This window comes from Sinocyclocheilus anshuiensis, unplaced genomic scaffold, assembly GCF_001515605.1.
Source record: "Sinocyclocheilus anshuiensis isolate Anshui unplaced genomic scaffold, SAMN03320099.WGS_v1.1 scaffold63, whole genome shotgun sequence".
NCBI classification, from domain to species: Eukaryota; Metazoa; Chordata; class Actinopteri; order Cypriniformes; family Cyprinidae; genus Sinocyclocheilus; species Sinocyclocheilus anshuiensis.
In genome coordinates this window covers 5048666-5056246 of record NW_015552625.1, presented here as the reverse complement: position 1 = coordinate 5056246, position 7581 = coordinate 5048666, and positions in this window count along the sequence as shown.

The following is a 7581-nucleotide window of genomic DNA, read 5'->3' as shown; positions in this document are numbered from 1 at the left end:
GACAGAGAGACAGGCAGACAGACATACAGATAGATAGACAGACAGATGGACATACAGATAGATAGATAGATAGATAGATAGATAGATACAGACAGACAGATAGATAGATGGATAGATAGATAAACAGACAGACAGACAGACAGACATATAGATAGACAGACAGACATATAGATAGACAGACAGACAGACAGACATACAGACATATAGATAGATAGATAGTTATTTTTTTAAATAACAAAAACAAAAAACTAAATGAGGGATGAGTGAAGATCATTTCCTGTGATAATCAACATTGCCACAAATGTTGTGGATTGAGCTTAACTTGTGTTGAACCCGGAATATTCCTTTAAATGGTATCCATTGTTGAAGTCAAAATGACTGTAACTCAATATTTGTTGGCAGGCGAGGCACACACATGCACAATGGTGATCATTGCTGGAAAAGGCAGCACTTTGAAGCGTGGCCCTCTTTAAGTTCATCGTCCACTCTGTGGTTGGACAGCAGTGGGAGTCTGTGGCCAGCTCTGCCTGGACATTTGCTTCCCCGTGTCTCCAGAGCGGACAGGTGTTGCGTCAGCAGCGTCCAGACTCATTTCAGCAGCTGCTGCGCTCGTCCGCACACACGCATGCTCTCTCGTACACACCTCCCCCAACTGACAGATGTAGCCACACCACCCAACTAGCTTTATGGAGCCAGAGATGTTTTGACTTTAAATATTTGCCCAGGAGGGATTGCCCTGTTTGGGCAAGGCTTGTAGTGCTGCACGGCTGGGTGTAATAGGACGAGAACAACACGGACTGGCCGACAAAGAGGCACGGCCTGTACAAACACATAAACCTGCCAGCAGAACTGGAAGTCTGCAGGAGTGTGAAGTCTTTAAGTTATGTTCAGATGTTCGCTAATTGTTATACAGGAGCTCCAAAATGTGTGTAGACACTTCTGGATTCACAAGTGACACTTAAAAATGTTTGACGAATATTATTACATTTTAAACAAAATATTAGACCAGGCGGCATCTGAAAACAAATGATTCACTTTCTTTTTTGAGCCATTTTGTAATTAATTTTAACCAACTGGAGTCATGATGATTTTAGTGGTTGTGTAAAATGAGTTTGCACAGGTGTCCCAACACAGTATCTCCAGGTGTAGATCATCACAGTAACTATGAACGTCCCACTAACATATGACAACCACAAAGTCCAAAAAAGTCAAAATATTATTTATAATCATTTTTTCATTTATCTGTAAATCTATATGTACATCTATGTATTTGAAATAAATATAGTATATATAGATTTAAATGTATTTATTATTATTATTTATATTAATTATATTTTATTATATTTTTACATGTATACATATATATATACATATATGTGATTATAGCACATCTATAGATTTCCCCTACCAAGTATTGAGTACATGTACAGTAAATGTACATACTTTCACTAATTCACTAAACATGTTTTTTTTATTGGTCTTATGAAGTATTCTAATTTGTTGAGATAGTGAATTGGTGGGTTTTTGTTAAATGTGAGCCAAAATCATCACAATTAAAAGAACCAAAGACTTAAACTACTTCAGTCGGTGTGCATTGAATTTATTTAATACACGAGTTTCACAATTTGAGTTGAATTACTGAAATAAATGAACTTTTCCACGAAATTCTAATTTATTGAGATGCACCTGTACATCTATATATTTTAAATATATTTACATATATATTTTTCAATTATTAATGTATTTATATATTGATATATTTTTACATTTATATTTATTAATTCATTTTTCATATTTATTATATTTCATATACAGTATATATATATAAACATACTGTATATACTCACACATAAGATTATAGCACATATCTATATATTTATGTCTATTTATATATATATATATTTATTATATATATTTTTATATTGATTTACATTTAATTCATTTTTCATATTTATTAATTTTATATTTATACACATATGTATATCTATTATTTGCTTTTTGTATTTGTATATATATTAATATTGTATGTATTATACACAATATGATGTTTTATTAGGTAAATAAATTTATTTATTTATGTATTTATTTATTTTACATGAAATGCTAGTTTGCATGCTTTTGATGGTTTCCAATGCAAAGGCCTACATTTTTAAGCGTGACTCAAGTGTCCAGACACTTTTTGTGGCCACTGAATGTGATAAAGACCCTCAATGCTACATGCAAGCTGGAATTTTTTTTCTTATGATAAAACCTCTTGTAACTGAGAAATTTCAAAGCTGCACTGAAAGGGAAAGGTAATCCAGCTAGATGCACCGCCTCAGAAGAAACCTACAAGAAAGCACTTCGTCTTACCATCTGGGCCTGTACTCGCCCATCCCATTAGGACGCCACATTAAAGAGCAGGTACAGTAATTGCGAGAGCCGGCCTACAGGAGCGCAACCTGCAATACTTTCACTTGTCCAAAGAGAGAGGGAAAAACTTTCCTCGCACAGCAGATTCATCTTGCAACAGCTTCTAAGGACTGCCAAACAGATGCCAGTACAATTGCTTGTCTTTTTTCCTCTTCCCCTGCAATCTAAGTATGGCGCCCATATGGCTGCAGCTGAAGGGAGTGATTGTTGGTATTGTTAATTTTGTCAGTGATCCTGGACGATGCTGGAGCACTAATGATAATGCTGTGTGCAGATGTGTGTTGGGTGCAGACGCTCATTGAGGAGGGCGACTCTTCGCTCATTCACTCTCTGAGGCCTGCTTGATCTCAGGCTGGGACGCAGCTCATGACGTCAACAAGAAGAGGCAGATGTTTTTGTTGGTGGGATGACTTTTGAATGTGTCAGATTTGTTCTACATATTTACTTCAAGAATATGTTGGTGAAACAAAACTAGTCACTGAGACATTCAGAATGAGGAAATGAAATACAGACGTGAAGCTGAAATTAAGAGCGTCTGGCTTTAATGAAATTCAGTGTTGAGGTTGCGCTACTGTTTCTGACAAATGACCCACCCCCTCAGATTTTCAAACCAACTGGATTTTAATTGCAACTTCCAAATAAATGTGTCTTTAATAATTAATTTAAATGATTATCGTTGGTTAAAAAGTGTTTGTCTAAAACACTCCAATCACATCCAAAAAATAATTCTGCCATGATCATTTCAGCAATGATAAAAGTTATTATAAGCGTGTACTTTACCAAATAGATGCTAACAAACAGAAGCCATGTTTGCCAGAGGAGGTAAGTCAATAAAACTAGAAAAATACTGTCATTATTGTAGATATACGTATCACATAATAATTGATGCTAATTGTGCAAGTGATGGCAAATAACAATTTGGTTTATATGCATCGAACCTTGACAGACTGCGGCTGAAAATTATTTTTACATTCACATTTTATCATTTAGAAGCGATGTTATTAGCAGTATTTAAATAGGCTACTATCATTTATTCATATTTTAAATTGGTTTCATTTTCATATTTTCAGTCTTCATTTAAATTTTACATTTTAATTGAGTTATACACTGTAAAATGATTTAATTTTTATTTTCTATTTATTTATTTTCTAAGATTATTTGAGTATGTTTTACAAGAAAATACCATTTTAGTATTTCTGCTTAAAAATGTTGTTTAATTCAAATTATTACTTGCCATTACTTTGTATTTATTTGTGAAATTTACTAGCAATTTCTGATTTTGTTTTTTTTTTTCATTGTGTTTTTTGGTAATTTTTCTTCTTCTTCTTTTTAATATTTATATTTAGCTTTATTTTTATTTTCAGGTTTGGCTTTAGTAACTTAAGTACTTCAACTTAAATGATTTGATTTAAGTTATTTGCCAAAGCCACAGTTGTATTTTTTATGTAAGTTTTTCTTTTTCAGATAATATTTATATTTTGTCTTACTTCAGCTTTATTTCAACAACTGAAAACAATTTTTAATAGTTTTAGTTAATGATAGTTTAGAAGACCCAAAATCCCTAAATTTCTATAAAATTCCTTTTAAAAAAGCTGGAATTCATGTAAAATGTGTGGCGTTCTTCATGTCTTATCCTGCATAGGTACCAAGCGAGCCAAGACTGCCACTTATGCCTTTAAAAAAAGTGCCTGTAGTGTTTACTTGGTTGTAAAATATGTCTTGTTTGTCAAAGTTCCCTCATCACAAACGCCTAATAACCTGCAAACTCAGAGGCATTTTCTGCACAAATCTATGCTAAATACACGGACAAAATCAAGAGGCCTTTTGGAGGACGCATCAATGTTAAAAGTAGCAGTATCACATCCGTCCTCCTTCAGGATTTCTTTTCAGCTCCCTGCCAAGGTTGCTGTGCGGTGGTGGATAATGCAGCATTGTGAGAGGGAATGTGGCACGTTGGCTGTGCCAGGTCCCACAGGCTGAGCCCACGTTCTCTCTCCCTAACCCAGTTCAGGATGTGCGCATTAATCCTGCGAGTCGGCCTTGGGCCACTCTGAGTTGCTGCAGGTTGGTGGAGGCGACAGATGGGGCCCGCGCTGCCGGACCTCGCAGTGAGCGGAGAGCTTGGCATCTCCGGCTGAGACGACAATGCTCCTCTTTGTACGCAAACTAGCTCACGACAAAAAAGATTCAGAAATGATGAGGCCACTGCACTCTTGTTGGTTTGCATTCATTTATATGCATACTATGGTTAACTCTTATTGTATACCAAAAATGCATTGACACTAACATCCTTATGGTAATGTTTGTATGGATGTGAGGTCTGTATTGGCATGGTCATATCTGGAAGGTGTTGGAGTGTGATATTCTGCTCTAACAGCGTGTGTGTTCTTCATGTGGAGTTACAACCACATGTGTAAAGAGTGTCTGAGCCCTGCTGAGTCACACATTTGGGGTGGACAGGTGTGGGGTCTCTTTAGAAATGACTATTACAGGAACTGAGCTGCAGAACACCAGGAAAAACAAAGCTTTTACAACACACACCACTGAAAGTGTCTGTAGAGTGTGCATTGACCTGTTGGTTAACTACTTAACTTGCACTACCATTAAGAAATACTGGGTTCTGAATTTGATGTTTTTGGAATTAGGTGATCAAAAATACAGTAAAAAATTGTATAATTTAAAACAACTATTTTCCATTTGAATATATTTCAAAATCGAATTTATTCCTTTGATGGCAAAGCTGAATTTTCAGCATCATTACTCCAGTCTTCAGTGTCACATGACCCTTCAGAAATCATTCTAATATGCTGATTTGCTGCTCAAGAAACAATTTGTATTGTTAATGTTGAAACATTTGTGCTGCTCAATATTTTTGTGGAAACTGTGACATTTTTAATAGTGTCTGATAAATAGAAAGTTCAAAAGAACAGCATTTGTCTGAAATAGAAATCTTTTGTAACATTTAAATGTCTTTACTGTCACATTAAAATTACTGATTACTCCAGACTTTTCAACAGAAGTGTATATGATATTTTTCTGCAAGATATGGATACCTTTTTTAATATAGGTATATAAACAGATGTATATATGCAATGTCTATCTGACCCCCCAATAAGGTCACAGCACTGCACCCAGGAAAAGTGCTGACTCGCTGCTGCCTAAATCCTGCCAAGACCCCCTATCAACATCCCACACCCTGCTGCCCACTTATCTACAGTGGGCAGAAGTGCTACCAACAGCTGGTTCTGAGAGAAAGAAACAGCCGACCAAACGAGTCACATCAAGGGTTTGCCGGGCCTCCAACATTGAAAGGCAGTATAACAAGGAAATGCAAGAGTCCTGTAAAACATAATTTCTGGTTGAAGTGTTGAACTGTATTGGCTAATATATGTAAGGGATCATGTAAAGTCAACCTGTCATTATAGCACAATAAGTCTCAGATTAAGGAGTATTTCATAATAATGACTGGCTGATTGTACATTATAGCACTTCTTACCATTTAAGTGGACATGAAATACTGATTTGAGCTGAAATTATTCTTTTTATTTGAGAAGCAGGAGAGCGAAAACTAGAGAGACATGTCAGAAACACAGCTAGGAAATCTGTTGTTTGGGACAACTGTCAGTTATAGTCATTAGTAGTCATCATGCTGAAATATGTGAACACTGAATGCCACAACTGTTCAATCAGAACCAAGTATTTCAGACAGCTGTTTGATCAAATCACTGTATAAAAATCATAGTATACACGATACTGTTTATAAGTTTAGGGTCAGCAGGCTTAAGAAATCAATACTTTTATTCTGTAAAGACAATAAATTGATCAAAAAGGACAGGAAAGACATTTATATTGTTAGACAATATTTCTAATTCAAATGAATGCTGTTGTTTTAAACTATTAAAGACATTTTCAAAAAAATATTACATTTAAAAAATATTAAGCAGCCGTTTTCAACACTGATAATAAGAAATGTTTCTTGAGCAGCAAATCAGCATATTATGATTTCTGAAGGATCATGTGACACTGAAAACTGGAGTAATGGTATGATTATAAATAGAATATAATAGAATTTAGAATAGAGTTTTTTAAAAACCATTGCTATAAATGAATTGCAACCAAGTGATATTCTTCCACAGGACAAATATTAAGAGGTAAAGGATTTGTATTACTTTTTGAAGGTGTTTTAGCATTACATTTAAGGTCTCCTTCAAACATTTCAATGTCAGTTGTACAGGTTTTTGGATTTGAAAATGTTAATATAAAAATCGACAAACTCTTTAAACTCTCCTGTTCACTGATTTGCAGTTCTTCTCCATCATCATTTAGTACATATGACAACCCCCCTTCTTTCTGCTACAGAAGATTCACACAAAATAAATGTTGTGTTTTATCTGTGCTCAAGCGAGCTCCACAGACCCCTGAATGTGCTTGTGTGGAGAACCTTGTCTGCACCTCTCACTCCTCACCAAACAGCACCACAACCTACACTCACACACACACACACACACACGCATACTAACATTTAAGTTGGGGTTGCGTCTTCTTTTGTTGGGGGACGCAGGGTGCATGGCGTACCCCTCCCTAAACCAAAAATATTCCCCCATGCAGACCCCTCTCCCCCACCCCTGACAGGCTGTAGCACCACTGCATTGTCTGAAGGGCCAAGACAGGTCGCTTGTTGCTTGCCTTCTGTCTGTGTGCACAGGGCGCTCAACAATGGCTGCCTTTTAAATGAGGCAGACAACTGAAAGAAAAAAGACGCCGTCCCTCCTGCCTGCTTTTCTCACCTTTTATCTGCTCAGCCCTTGTACTTTTTTTTCCCTTTTTCCTTTCTCTTTCATGTAGGACTTAATGCTCCTTTCATTCCCTCAAATTCTTTACATCTTAACTGCTGGCTGCAGTTGAATTTCCAGCACTTTTTGGACTCTTCATGAGTGGACATTTTCTTTCACCAAATTGTGGCGAATATGAAAATGTTCATATTTAGGTATATTAATGTTAATATACATACATAAGTATACAAACGTAAGTATTATTGCATATGTATTATGTTTATATTTATTGATTAATAAGACAACGCAATTATATAATATACTCACGGTAACCTGTTTTATTCAGACAGGAAGAAGAAATGAGCTGTGGGCTTTTAGGTTTCTACATTTTTTAGTC